At 47.5% G+C, this 13,377-nt stretch overlaps 1 protein-coding gene across 1 annotated transcript in view; it reads left to right on the top strand.

Moving 5' to 3' along the window:
* Nucleotides 1–5,145, top strand: part of TLR5 (toll like receptor 5) — a 53,129-nt gene extending 47,984 nt beyond the window's left edge. Inside the window, exon 6 of the transcript XR_009695763.1 lies at nt 4,269–5,145. The gene's annotated coding sequence lies outside the window, so the exon portion shown is untranslated. The remainder of the gene's footprint in view (nt 1–4,268) is intronic.
* Nucleotides 5,146–13,377: the final 8,232 nt, after the last annotated feature.

The following is a 13,377-nucleotide window of genomic DNA, read 5'->3' as shown; positions in this document are numbered from 1 at the left end:
CACCACGCACACTACACATCACATATGCACACTACACCACACCACACATACCACACATCATATACACACACCACACCACACACACACCACACACACACACACTACACACACTACACATCACATACACACTGCACCACACACACACACAACACACATGACACATCATGTACACACACCACACCACACACATACCACACACACAGACACATCACATACACACACCACACCACACACATACCACACACACACACACCACACACACCACGCACACTACACATCACATATGCACACTACACCACACCACACATACCACACATCATATACACACACCACACCACACACACACCACACACACACACACCACACACACTACACATCACATACACACTGCACCACACACACACACAACACACATGACACATCATGTACACACACCACACCACACACATACCACACACACAGACACATCACATACACACACCACACCACACACATACCACACACACACACACCACACACACCACGCACACTACACATCACATATGCACACCAAACCACACCACACATACCACATATCACATACACACACCACACCACACATACCACACACACCACACCACACACACATCACATACACACACCACATCACACACATGCCACACACACACACCCCTCACATCACATACACACACCACACCACACACACACCACACACACTACACATCACATACACACCACACCACACACACACAACACACATGACACATCATGTACACACACCACACCACACACATACCACACACACAGACACATCACATACACACACCACACCACACACATACCACACACACACACGTCACATACACACACCACACCACACATATACCACACACACCACACACGCACACCACACACACACATACATCACACCACACACACCACGCACACTACACATCACATATGCACACTACACCACACCACACATACCACACATCATATACACACACCACACCACACACACACCACACACACACACACCACACACACTACACATCACATACACACTGCACCACACACACACACACAACACACATGACACATCATGTACACACACCACACCACACACATACCACACACACAGACACATCACATACACACACCACACCACACACATACCACACACACACACCACACACACACATACATCACACCACACACACCACGCACACTACACATCACATATGCACACCAAACCACACCACACATACCACATATCACATACACACACCACACCACACATACCACACACACCACACCACACACACATCACATACACACACCACATCACACACATGCCACACACACACACCCCTCACATCACATATACACACCACACCACACACACTACACATCACATACACACACCACACACACATCACATACACACACCACATCACACACATGCCACACACACACACCCCTCACATCACATACACACACCACACCACACACACTACACATCACATACACACACCACACACACATCACATACACACACCACACATATGCACACATACACATATCACACACTACATACATATACACACCACACCACACACACACATCACACAAACACACACACACACACATACAGGCAGGAGGCACCTCGTGGGGAATGGAGCTGCAAGTCCCCTTCAGCCACATCTCAGCCCAAAGGCCAAGGAGAGAGAGGTGCGTAGGCTCTGCACAAGGTCACTCCTTGAGGCTCAGGTTCTGTTCAGGCATCTTGAAATAGAAACACTCAAGTGTTTCTACTTGGACCCACCTGACGAGCTGGTCATTAACTTGGTGTCTGGGTAGGGAGAGTTCAGTCTGCCAGCCCCTGTTTTTCAACATTGCCAGGACTTGCAAAATGATAACTGCCACCCAGTAGGGTCTGGACAATTAGCATGAAGGGTGGTTAAATGTACAAGGAATCTTGAGATTTGCTCCTCCTTTAGTCTAGGATTTATTCTAGTCTTTCTGGCAGGGTTGATCCAGCCTCTGCTTGAATACTTCTGGGGACAGGAGGCTCCATCCTTTATAAATCAGCCTGCTCTGTCATTGAGAGCTACTTCATACTTTGATTAATGCAAAATCTGCTCTCTGGAATTTTGACCAGCTGGTCCAAATTCCACCTCTGAAGCTCCACAGAAGGGTCTTCTCTTCCCATGAGGCAGGATGACCCAGAACTTGGTCACTGATCACTATCTGCTGAGGAGAGGGAAAAGCTGTGTGAGGAATAAAGAGGCGACCACGGCTGCTGGATCGAGGCCACTGGCCACACTCACTCCTGGAAATCACCCAGGGCCAGCGGCTGGTGTGGAGGGTAGAGCTTTAAGGAATCTCAGATTCTGGCGGTTGAAAGGATCCAAAAACTGTCAGAAGAGAGGTTCATGGCCTTCGGGGCTGCACCCTCCCACATGGAAGGGCAGAGGCATTGAACTTCCTGAGTCCTGGTGACCCTCATACGGAGTGTAGACAGTCTCCAAAGAGGGCTTCCAGCCTCCACTCCCCCACCTGTCCACACGTGCTGTCCACTGTCAAGAGGTGGAATGCTTGCTCCCTGTCCCCCGACTCCAGACTGGTTCTGTGACCTGCCTTGACCAGTAGAAGGCAGTGGAAGTGACCAGGCCAGTTCTAGACCCAGCCTTGAGAAGGCCTTCTGGCTTCCACTGTCTCCCCGGGGAGTCCAGTCACCCCGCTACAGAGTAGCTCTGATGGGTTCACTCAGTGATGAGACCTCCATGGGGCAGAAGCTTCCACTCCCTTCTCTCGGGCCCCTCTGCAGTCACGTCACGTCCCAGTTCAGCCCAGCCTGCAGCCCTCCTCCTCCTGCACAGGGCCTCTGCCGTCCTCTGTGGCTGCTCCACAGCCCGTCTGCCTGCCGGTGCCTGTCTCAGGCCTCCCACCTCCCCTCCTCGCCTTCGCACCCCGGCCTCACGGGGCCCAGGCCCTGCTGGAAACACGGTGCTGGTGGCCCGAGCAGGGAGATGTCCGCGCAAGGTCACGGCTCTGACGGAAGGAACCCCAGGTTTCTTTCCTGAAAGCCTCACAGGTATCGATCCTGTTCACTCTCTGTCCCTCACAGCTTTACCGCAGGATTAGCATGTGGGGGGCAGCCAGAGGGAGAAGCAAGCCTGGGAGGCTTGGAGGGAGAGTCTGAAGGGTGTATGGCTGTGTGCGTCCCATCTCCTTGGCAGAGCGGTTACAGACATTACCTCATCTCTCTCTAAGACCAGCTTCCCTATCTCCAGGATTCCAGGGCAAGTGGCTCTCCCCTCCCTCCCTGCCCTGCTCACCCAACCCATCCCTCTGTGGACCCAGGGAGGCTGGGAGCGCCTGGAAGGGAGGCTGGGGTGGCCCAGGGGTGCTCCTGGGAAAGAGAAAGGTCCATCCCACAGATTCCTGTGAGTCAGAGCTGGACCTTGACTCCTTGGGGGTACAGGTGGCCCTCTGGGCTGGGCCTGCTGCTCGGCACCTCCTCGGGCCCCAAGATTTGTCAGTTCCACTTCTCTTTATCCCTGTGCCCTGGCCTTTGCGTCCAGCTAACCTGGATGTCTATGGCCATCTGGGGACAAGGACTCTTCTATTAATTTTAGTCTCAGAGATTCTTCTGCAGGCAATGTCTTTCATATAATAGTTGCTCTGATGGATGGACGGACATGGGCTTCCTGGTGGCTCAGACAGTAAAGAAACTTCCTGTAATGCAGGAGACCTGGGTTTGATCCCTGGGTCAGAAAGATCCCTTGGAGAAGGAAATGGCTACCCACTCCAGTATTCTTGCCTGGAGAATTCCATGAACAGAGGAGCCTGGCAGGCTACTGTCCATGGGGTCGCAAAGAGTTGGACACAACTGAATGACTAACACTGATGGACGGAGCCCCAGGTTTTGTGGTGTGGAGATCATGGGGGAAGGACCTCAACCTTCCCTGGAACCAAGAAGGTGGACCCCGTGCCAGAGGCCTTGTCCACACCTCGCCCCACTGTCCATAACTGTGACCAGCAGACACTGCATGAGGCACAAGTGCCCCATGGAAGAACGCAGGTTGCCAGGACACTTGTCCTCACCTGCGCTCTGGTTGCGCTGTGTGCCCAGGGTCAGGCCAGCCACCCCTGCGCCCTGTGGATACAGCATGGAAGGGAGAGATTTCTGGAGCAGAGCCCATCTCTTGGGCCACAACAGTGTCTGCTAATTTTCCCTATTGTGGTTTTCCTTCCTTTCACAGGGGCTATTATTGGCGTTTCCCACTCATCTTCAAGACTGAAAAGGAATCTTTGGAAACCACATGAAGGGGAGGAGGGATGAGAAGAACTCCTACAGGCCAAATGCTTCTGGAAGTCACTGATCTCCAAACAGGAAGGCTGGTCATTCCTGTTTAGACATCATGTCTGGCAAGAGGAAGTCAAGACCAAAGTAACAATAATAATTACATAAACTCCTGATATGTTAACATCACTCCTATCAAAAACGGCTATTTGTGGAGGGCCTGCCAAGCCCAGTGGGCACAGCTCCACCGGGGGTTGCTTTGGTTGGATGATGAACTGTGGAGTTTGGAAGATTTGGCCAGGGAGGGGATCCCTTAGGGACACTCCTGGATGCCCGAGGGGCCCTTCAGGACCAGGGAGGGGTACTGAAGGAGTGTGGACTCTGCTCTCAGCCCAGATTCAATCCCAGCCCAGCCCACATCATCTAGTGAACCTGGGCCACTCAGCTTCTCTGAACTCTGAGCTGGAGAAAACACCCAACTCCTCTGCGTGCATGGACCATCTTGTCCATATCCTTGAAGGCTTATGAGCCGTCTTGAGCCAACTGGAAGAAATACATAGGCTAACAGTGCAAGTTATATTTAATCTTGAGAATGGTTGGATTTAAAAGGGGCAATGGGACTTGGTTTCCATTGGGGGAAGTCATCTCCCATGGAACAAGCTGGCCTAAACCTGATCCAGCTGTCCCTGGGAGCTGACTGGCTTCACCCAGTGAGAACGCCATCCCCTTAGTGGGTCTTAATAATCTGCACTCTGCCCAGTGCAGTAACTGTGCACACGTGTGTGCTCAGTGCAGTTCAACCCCAGACACGTTTGTGGAAACCTGAGCCCACATGTCTGTGCATAAAAAGGGAACCAAGAAAAGAACAGCGGCGGTTCCCTGGAATCCAACACTGTCCTGGGGCGGGGTGGGGGGAGGGGGACAGTCTCTCAGCTCTCCCTTAGCTACTGAGAGTGCGCTTTTCAATGGTGTTTCTTTCAATTGATATAAACTATTTCCTTTTATTTAGAAAATAACACTTAAAAAATTTGTTGGAGTATAGTGGATTTACAAAAAAAGCCCAGGTGGCGCAAGTGGTGAAGAACTCACCTACCAATGCAGGAGACCTAAGAGGTGCAGGTTTGATCCCTGGGTCAGGAAGATCCCCTGGAGGAGGGCATGGCAAGCCACTCCAGTATTCTTGCCTGGAGAATCCCCATGGACAGAGGAGCCTGGTGGGCTACAGTCCATTGGGTTGCAAAGAGTCGGGCACGACTGAGTGACTCAGCACCAGCACCATAGCTGACTTACAATGTTGTGCTAGTTTCTGCTGTGTAGCAAAGTGAATCATTATACATGTACATACATCCTCTCTTTGCAAATCAAAGCTGCAACGAAGTGTCACCTTACACCAATCAGAACGGCTATCATCAAGAAAATCTACAAACAATAAATGCTGGAGAAGGTGTGGAGAAAAGGGAACTCTCCTACACTGTGGGTGGGAATGTAAACGGGTGTCACCGCTAGGAAGAACAGTATGAAGATTCCTTTAAAAACTAAAAATAGAGCTACCACGTGATCCAGCAATCCCACTCTTGGGCATATATCTGGAGAAAACCATAATTTGAAATGATATATATTCCCCAATGTGCATAGCAGCACTGTTTACAGTAGCCAGGGCATGAAGCAACCTAAATGTCCATCAACAGAGGGATGGATAAAGAAGATGTAGTACATATATACTCAGCCATAAAAAAGAATGAAATAATGCCATTGGCAGTAGCAAGGATGGACCTAAAGACTGTTATACTGAGTGAAGTCAGAGAAAGACAAATACCATGTGATATTGCTCATATGTGGAATTTGAAAGGAATGTATCTACAGAAACAGAAATAAGGGTACAGATGTAGAAAACAAACTGATGGTTACCAGCGGTTAACGGGGGAGGGGGTGACTTGGGAGACTGGGATTGACAGATACACATTACTATATATAAAACAGATAACTAATAAGAACCTGCTGTATAGCGCAGGAAACTGCTATCAATACTCCGTAATGACCTGTATGGGGAAAGAAGCTAAAAAGACAAAAGAGTCAGCAGTGTTTAAATGACTAGAGTCCTAGAGGGAATTCTAGTTGAATACCAGAAGGCGCTTACTGAGTATTAAGATTGCACATGGACATTTTGTTTCTTCCATTGCTTTGTTTCAGTTTTTAGGATGTTTTGCTCCAGTCATATTTAGGGGAAGAGCCAACAAAGAAGGAAACCGAGGCATCGGAGGAAGAAGCCCAAGCCTCCTGCTCACTCACTCTAGTGCTCGTGCTCAGGCATGTCTGACTCTTTGCAACTGGTGGACTGTATAGCCCACCAGTCTCCTCTGTCCATGGAATTTTCCAGGCAAGAATACTGGAGTGGGGTTCTAGTTCCTACTCCAGGGGATCTTCCAGACCCAAGGATTGAACCCACGTCCCTTGTGTTTCCTGCACTGGCAGGATTCTTTACCACTGCACCACCTGCTCACACAAGCAATTTGCAAAATCCAAGAGCACATCTGGAGATTTGGGCGATGCTCAGTAGATTCAAGTTAATTCATCTCCCATCCGATCACATTAAGCAAATTGGTTCTGCAGGGCTGTCCTGATTTTTTAATCTGTGGCTTGTTTTTATTTAACTGTGTCTGATGTCTTCACAAGAGACCATGAAGACATCAAAAATAGCATTCCCTAATCCTAAGAAATTGTGAGGGAAAAAAATATACATTAAAGGCTAATTGTTGAGCTGTAAATTTTTAACGCACTGCCGATGAACTTAGAGCCTTTTAACAATTGAATAAATAAGCCGTGGCCTTTAGAACTGAGGCAGTAACCTAGGCCCGCATCTCATTTGCGGGCTGCCAGTGGACACAGAGCATCCACATAATGCCCATATCCCTAGATATGCTGCCCAGGGCCAAAGACATGTCACCCGGACCTTGCAGAGCCTGTGATCGCATTGTCATCTGCTGGCTTCCCAAGGCCACAAAAAAGCAAGCTATGTCTTTATAAAGAAAGAAGTGACTGCCAAGACGGGGTGCAGGGCACTTGAGCTCCTGCGGCTGAGGTCACACTCCAGGTGCTGTCCGTCCCCCAGGGTCACGGTCACCTCTGGTTACCCAGGCTGCTTTCCACTTGCCCCCACCCGCCTACCCGCCCGGACCCTGCAGACCAACAGCTTGGCTCCACACACCAGGGGCCCCTCTGAAGCCAGGAAGTTAGCTCTCTGTCAGCTTCTATTTTGGGAGCTTGGACTTGGCCCTGGAATTTTACAAGACTGGAAGGAATTGGCGGGGCCTCAGAACTTTCCTTTGCCTCTGCCTCCCCTCCCCACAGCACCTCCGTCGTCTGCATCCCCAGGATGATGGATAGACAGACAAACAGGCACCCGATATCCATGTGGTGCAGTCCCAGGAAGATTTGGGAAAGCCAGCTCCTCACACTGGTCTGCAGTTGGGGAGCGGGGGAGCTGGGAGAGGCAGAGGCTGAAGCCTGATGGGGAGGAACTGGGCTGCCAACAACCTTGCAGAAGGCCCCCCCCGTGCAGGGAAAGTCTAAAGTTTTGTGATTTTCAGCAGCAAATGTGTATGGTTCAGAGGTGAGCTCCACATCCATTTCTGGGCTTGTGATACTGAACAAGAAGGCTTGTGAATGAGCCCCATAATGGTTGTCCTTGTTTGGGGGAATTATAACCCCACCCCTGACAATCTTATCCTCAACTTAAGGAGTCCCTTCTCTAATTTCCCCTTCACTATTCCAGAGACCCCCAAAAGCTTGCCATTTGGCCTGTTTCTTCCTTGCAAAAAAATATCTCCTATATAGCCTTTATGTTCCTAAATGGAAACATAACAACCCAGGCTGCAGGTCTTGTCTCTGTTAATTTCTCTAGTGTTTGTCCCAAGAACAATGAACAGGGGCCCACCTACACCGGTATGACAAGAGGACTCACCAAAGTCATCCTCCCAGAGCGAGGGATAAATCAGCCCAGAGGTGTAGCCTGCTTCTTATTTTAGAACCAAATAAAGACTATTTTGATTACTTTTATTTAAAAAAATTTTTTAGCATACTGTTTTGTTTTTTTTTTCTTCTTTGGCTGCACCAGGTCTTAGTTGTGGCATTTGGGATCTAGTTTCCTGACCAAGGATTGAACCAGGGTTCCCTGCATTGGGAGCCCAAAGTGTTAACCTCTGGACCACCAGGGAAGTCTTTTGATTAATTTTAGAATAACCCTTTGCCTGTGGCTTGATCTCAGAGAATCCAGCTACTTGATACAGGAAAATCTGTTAATGATCAGGAAAGACGCATCCATCCTTGAAACTGTCATTTGCCAGACAGGAAGCTCCAATGACAAACAGTTGTGAAAAACTAGATTCCTAGTGAATGAAGTCTGGGCAGCCCCGGCTGGCAAGCCAAGAAGTCCTGGTTTCTGGTCTTCCGAACATCACACAGTTTGGTTTTTGAAGACTATAACTCAGTGCAGGTAGACCAGTAACTCGTGGATGGTGGGGCCCCTGAGAGTGGACACTTTGTCCCCTGTACCCTACACACTCCCTGCCTCCCTGAGTGTCTGCTGGTTCAAAGTCTGTCAGTTGGTGCTGAGTGACAACATCCCCCTTCAGCCACACCACCTCATTTCAGACCAGTGACACTGGTGGTGTATATGGGAGAGATAACCAGGCTCTTCTATAATTTAACCATTCCTCACAATTTCACTACCTTTCTTGAGGCTACAAGTAGGGCCTTTTAAGGGATTTGCCAACTCACACATCTGGTCCCAGTCTGTCCAGACTGATTTCTCATGACATCTTGAGATCTTGTTCCATCAGTCACCTTAAAAGTTCCCATGCTAAGAATACCCTTCTTTCTCTTTGCCCACCCAGCTTCTGCCCATCCTTCATCCTTTACCTACCTTCTCAGCACAATCTTTCTTAATTACCCTCAGATCACCACTATCCTTCCCTTCTTAGCTCTTCAGATCTGAATCACCCTTTGGAGACTTATTCACTGATTTAACAAATATTTATGAGCACCTACTATGTGCTAAGTAATAGAGATGAAGGATAAAGCAAATGGCCTTACCTTCTTGGGGACCAGCCAGGTTTAAAGACTACTTTGTAACTGTCAGTTAGCTTTCCAAGCAGCTTTGCTATAGAGATCAATTCAGTCACTCAGTCGTGTCTGACTCTTGGCGACCCCACGGACTGCATTATGCCAGGCTTCCCTGTCCATCACACAGGTTCCTGTCCGGAGCCTATTCAAACTCATGTCAGTGATGCCATCCAACCATCTCATCCTCTGTTGTCCCCTTCTCCTCCCACCTTCAATCTTTCCCAGCATCAGGGTCTTTTCCAATGAGTCAGTTCTTTGCATCAGGTGGCCAAAGTATTGGAGTTTCAGCTTCAACATCAGTCCTTCCAATGAATAGTCAGGACTGATATCCTTTAGGATTGACTGGTTGGATCTCCTTGCAGTCCAAGGGACTCTCAAAAATCTTCTCCAACACCACAGTTATAAAGCACTCAGCAAATCCTTGAATGGTTAAGGATGTCATTCCAGTCTATACATCTGAGTTTGGCTGATGTGACTTTGACTCAAGAGAGCCATTCTTGATGTGCTGACGGCTAAGCTTCAGGGCATATGAGGCTGAGAGCCAGACAGTGAGACTGTCAAACTTATGAAGAGGAGGCCTCTGTAGGCCTTTCCTGAGTTCAGCCCTTCTTGTCAGTTTGTACCTCCACAAATTGATCACAGTCATCTCACAGCTGTGTGGAAATACAGAGCACACACAATCACCATGTGGCATGCTGAGTAACATGCACAGACCCCAGAGCATTCACACTCAGATGGACGGGACCTGCCTAGGTATCGTCTGGCCTCTGCCCTACAGGATCTCCTTAGGTGCTTTTTCATGAGCAAGGAGCTGATAAACGCCTGATTTAGAGCAGGAAAAAAAAAAACAAAAAAACCCCAGAAGGTTAATTAAAAGGAGAGCGCATGCTTCCAATGACTTGAAAAGAGTGAGCACAAGACAATTAAGTTAATCAGTCTCACTGTTTTTATACTCAAAAGTGTTTTTAATTCAATTACTTCTAATTCACTGTCTGTTAACTCAATAGAAGGAGAGTTTTACAATAATTAGCTTGTTCTAAAAAATAAATTTTCAGCCACAGCCTGAACAAAGTTAAATCTGAGGGGGGTATACAGAGAGTTTCTCTGCTGGCAGTGCTTAAAGCTGGTGCCCTGCCCTAGGTGTGCTGAAATCAGCAATGCTAACATGGTGATAATGGTGTCACAGTTCTCCGTGTGTCCCTGCAAGTCTGTTCATTAATTGACTGATGTTAATTTTAGCCAGTGCTTGGATCTTAGCCAAACTTTCTAGGAGTAAATGATTTTTTAAAATCATCACTTACGGAAATTCTATTTATTATACAAAATCTTCAATGCTTCTTCTTCTTTTTTCTTTTCTTTTTTTTTTTTTTTACTTTTTGGCACCTCAGTGTGGCATGTGGGGCCTTAGTTCCCTGACCAGGGATCAAACTCATGCCCCTGCATTGTAAGCATGGAGTCTTAACCACTGGACCACCAAGGAGGTCCCTCAGTGCTTCTTAACATTAGGTATTGTCCCCTTCTGTGCCACCGTGGAACTTCATCTCCCTTGTTTAGTCCAGGTCACACTCATTCTCACATCACAGATTCCCCTTCAGCAAGAAGTAAATGATGCCAGAAGAGGGGGCAGGGCTGGATCTTGGCACCCTTCTGCCACGTATAGGCATGACTTATTTTCTTTTATTTTTTAATTGAAGTACGGTTGATTTCTGAAAAATCTGTATGCAGGTCAAGAAGCAACAGTTAGAACTGGATATGGAACAACAGACTGGTTCAAAATTGGGAAAGGGGTACGTCAAGGTTGTTTATTGTCACCCTGCTTATTTAATTTATATGCAGAGTACATCATGAGAAATGCCGGGCTGGATGAAGCACAAGCTGGAATCAAGATTGCCGGGAGAAATATCAATAACCTCAGATATGCAGATGACACCACCCTTATGGCAGAAAGTGAAGAAGCATTAAAGAGCCTCTTGATGAAAGTGAAAGAGGAGAGTGGAAAATCTGGCTTAAAACTAAACATTCAGAAAACTAAGATCATGATCCAATTGCATCACTTCATGGCAAATAGATGGGGAAACAATGGAAACAGTGACACTTTATTTTGGGGGCTCCAAAATCACTGCAAATGGTGGCTGCAACCATGAAATTAAAAGACGCTTGCTCTTGGGAAGAAAAGCTATGACCAACCTAGACAGCATATTAAAAAGCAGAGACATTACTTTGCCAACAAAGGTCTGCCTAGTCAAAGCTATGGTTTTTCCAGTAGTCATGTATGGGTGTGAGAGCTGAACCATAAAGAAGGCTCAGCACAGAAGAATTGATACTTTTGAACTGTGGTGTTGGAGAAGACTCTTGAGAGTCCCTTGGACTGCAAGGAGATCCAACCAGTCCATCCTAAAGGAAATCAGTACTGAATATTCATTGGAAGGACTGATGCTAAAGCTGAAACTCCAATACTTTGGCCACCTGATGTGAAAAACCAACTCATTGGAAAAGACCCTGATGCTGGGAAAGATTGAAGGCAGGAGGAGAAGGGGACGACAGAGGATGAGATGGTTGGATGACATCACTGACTCAATGGACATGAGTTTGAGCAAGCTCTGGGAGTTGGTGAAAGACAGGGAAGCCTTGTGTACTGTAGTCCATGAGTTGCAAAGACTCAGACACAACTGAGTGACTGAACTGAACTGAACAGTTGATTTACAATGTTGTGTTATAGTAAAGTGACTCAGTTATACACATATATACATTCTTTTAAATATTCTTTTCCATATGGTTTATCCCAGGATATTAGTGTTCACTGTGCTATACAGTAGGACCTTGTTGTTTATCCATTCTCTATATAATGGCTTGCATCTGCTAATCCCAAACTCCCAGTCCATGCCTCTCCCACCCCTCCTTTCCGTTGGCAACCACAAGTCTCTTCTCTGTGTCAATGAATCTATTTCTGTTTTGTGAAAAATGAAAGTCGCTCAGTCATGTACAACTCTTTGTGACCCCACGGACTATACAGTTCATGGAATTCTCCAGGCCAGAATACTGGAGTGGCTAGCCTTTCCCTTCTCCAGAGGATCTTCCCAACTCAGGGATTGAACCCAGATCTCCCATACTGCAGGCAGATTCTTTACCAGTAGATGAATTCATTTGTGTCATATTTCAGACTTCACATATTAGTGATCATATGAAAATGGTCTTTCTCTGCCTGACATACTTCACTTAGCTTGACAGTCTCTAGGTCCATCCATGTTCCTGCAAATGACATTATTTCATTCTTTTTTATGGTTGAGTAGTATTCCATTGTGTATATGTACCACATCTTTATCCATTCATTTTTCGATGGACATCTTGAGCATGCATGCTAAGTTGCTTCAGTCATGTCTGACTCCGTGAGACCCAATGAACTATAGCTCACCAGGCTCCTCTGTCCATGAGATTCTCCAGGCAAGAATACTGGAGTGAGTTGCCATTTCCTCCTCCAGAGGATCTTCCTGACCAAGGGATTGAACCCACATCTCTTATGTCTTCTGCACCGGCAGGTGGATTCTTTACCACTAGCACCACCTAGGAAGCCCATCCTGGGCATTTTTCCGGACAAAACTCTAATTCAAAAAGACACATGCACCCCTATGTTCATAGCAGTACTGTTCACAATAGGCAAAGCATGGAAGCAACATAAATGTCCATCAATTGCTTATTTTCTTAATGACATGTTTTAGAGTGACAGGACTGAACAACCTATTTCTGTATTACTAGGGTGAGGCTGAGAGACTCTTCCATCCACAACCTGCCTCCAATCTCATATGCCTCCAAGGAGATGGCTTGGAAACTCAAAAGATGCATCCCACTCCATGTGAGTATAGCAGTGTGCCCCAGGAGTGGGTCCTCCCTATCTGGACGCCCAACCCAGACAAGCAGAGCCTGCTGCCCCTGCATAAACCAAGGCTCGG

Source organism: Dama dama, chromosome 14 (assembly GCF_033118175.1).
Source record: "Dama dama isolate Ldn47 chromosome 14, ASM3311817v1, whole genome shotgun sequence".
NCBI classification, from domain to species: Eukaryota; Metazoa; Chordata; class Mammalia; order Artiodactyla; family Cervidae; genus Dama; species Dama dama.
This window is presented reverse-complemented; position numbering and strand designations above follow the sequence as displayed.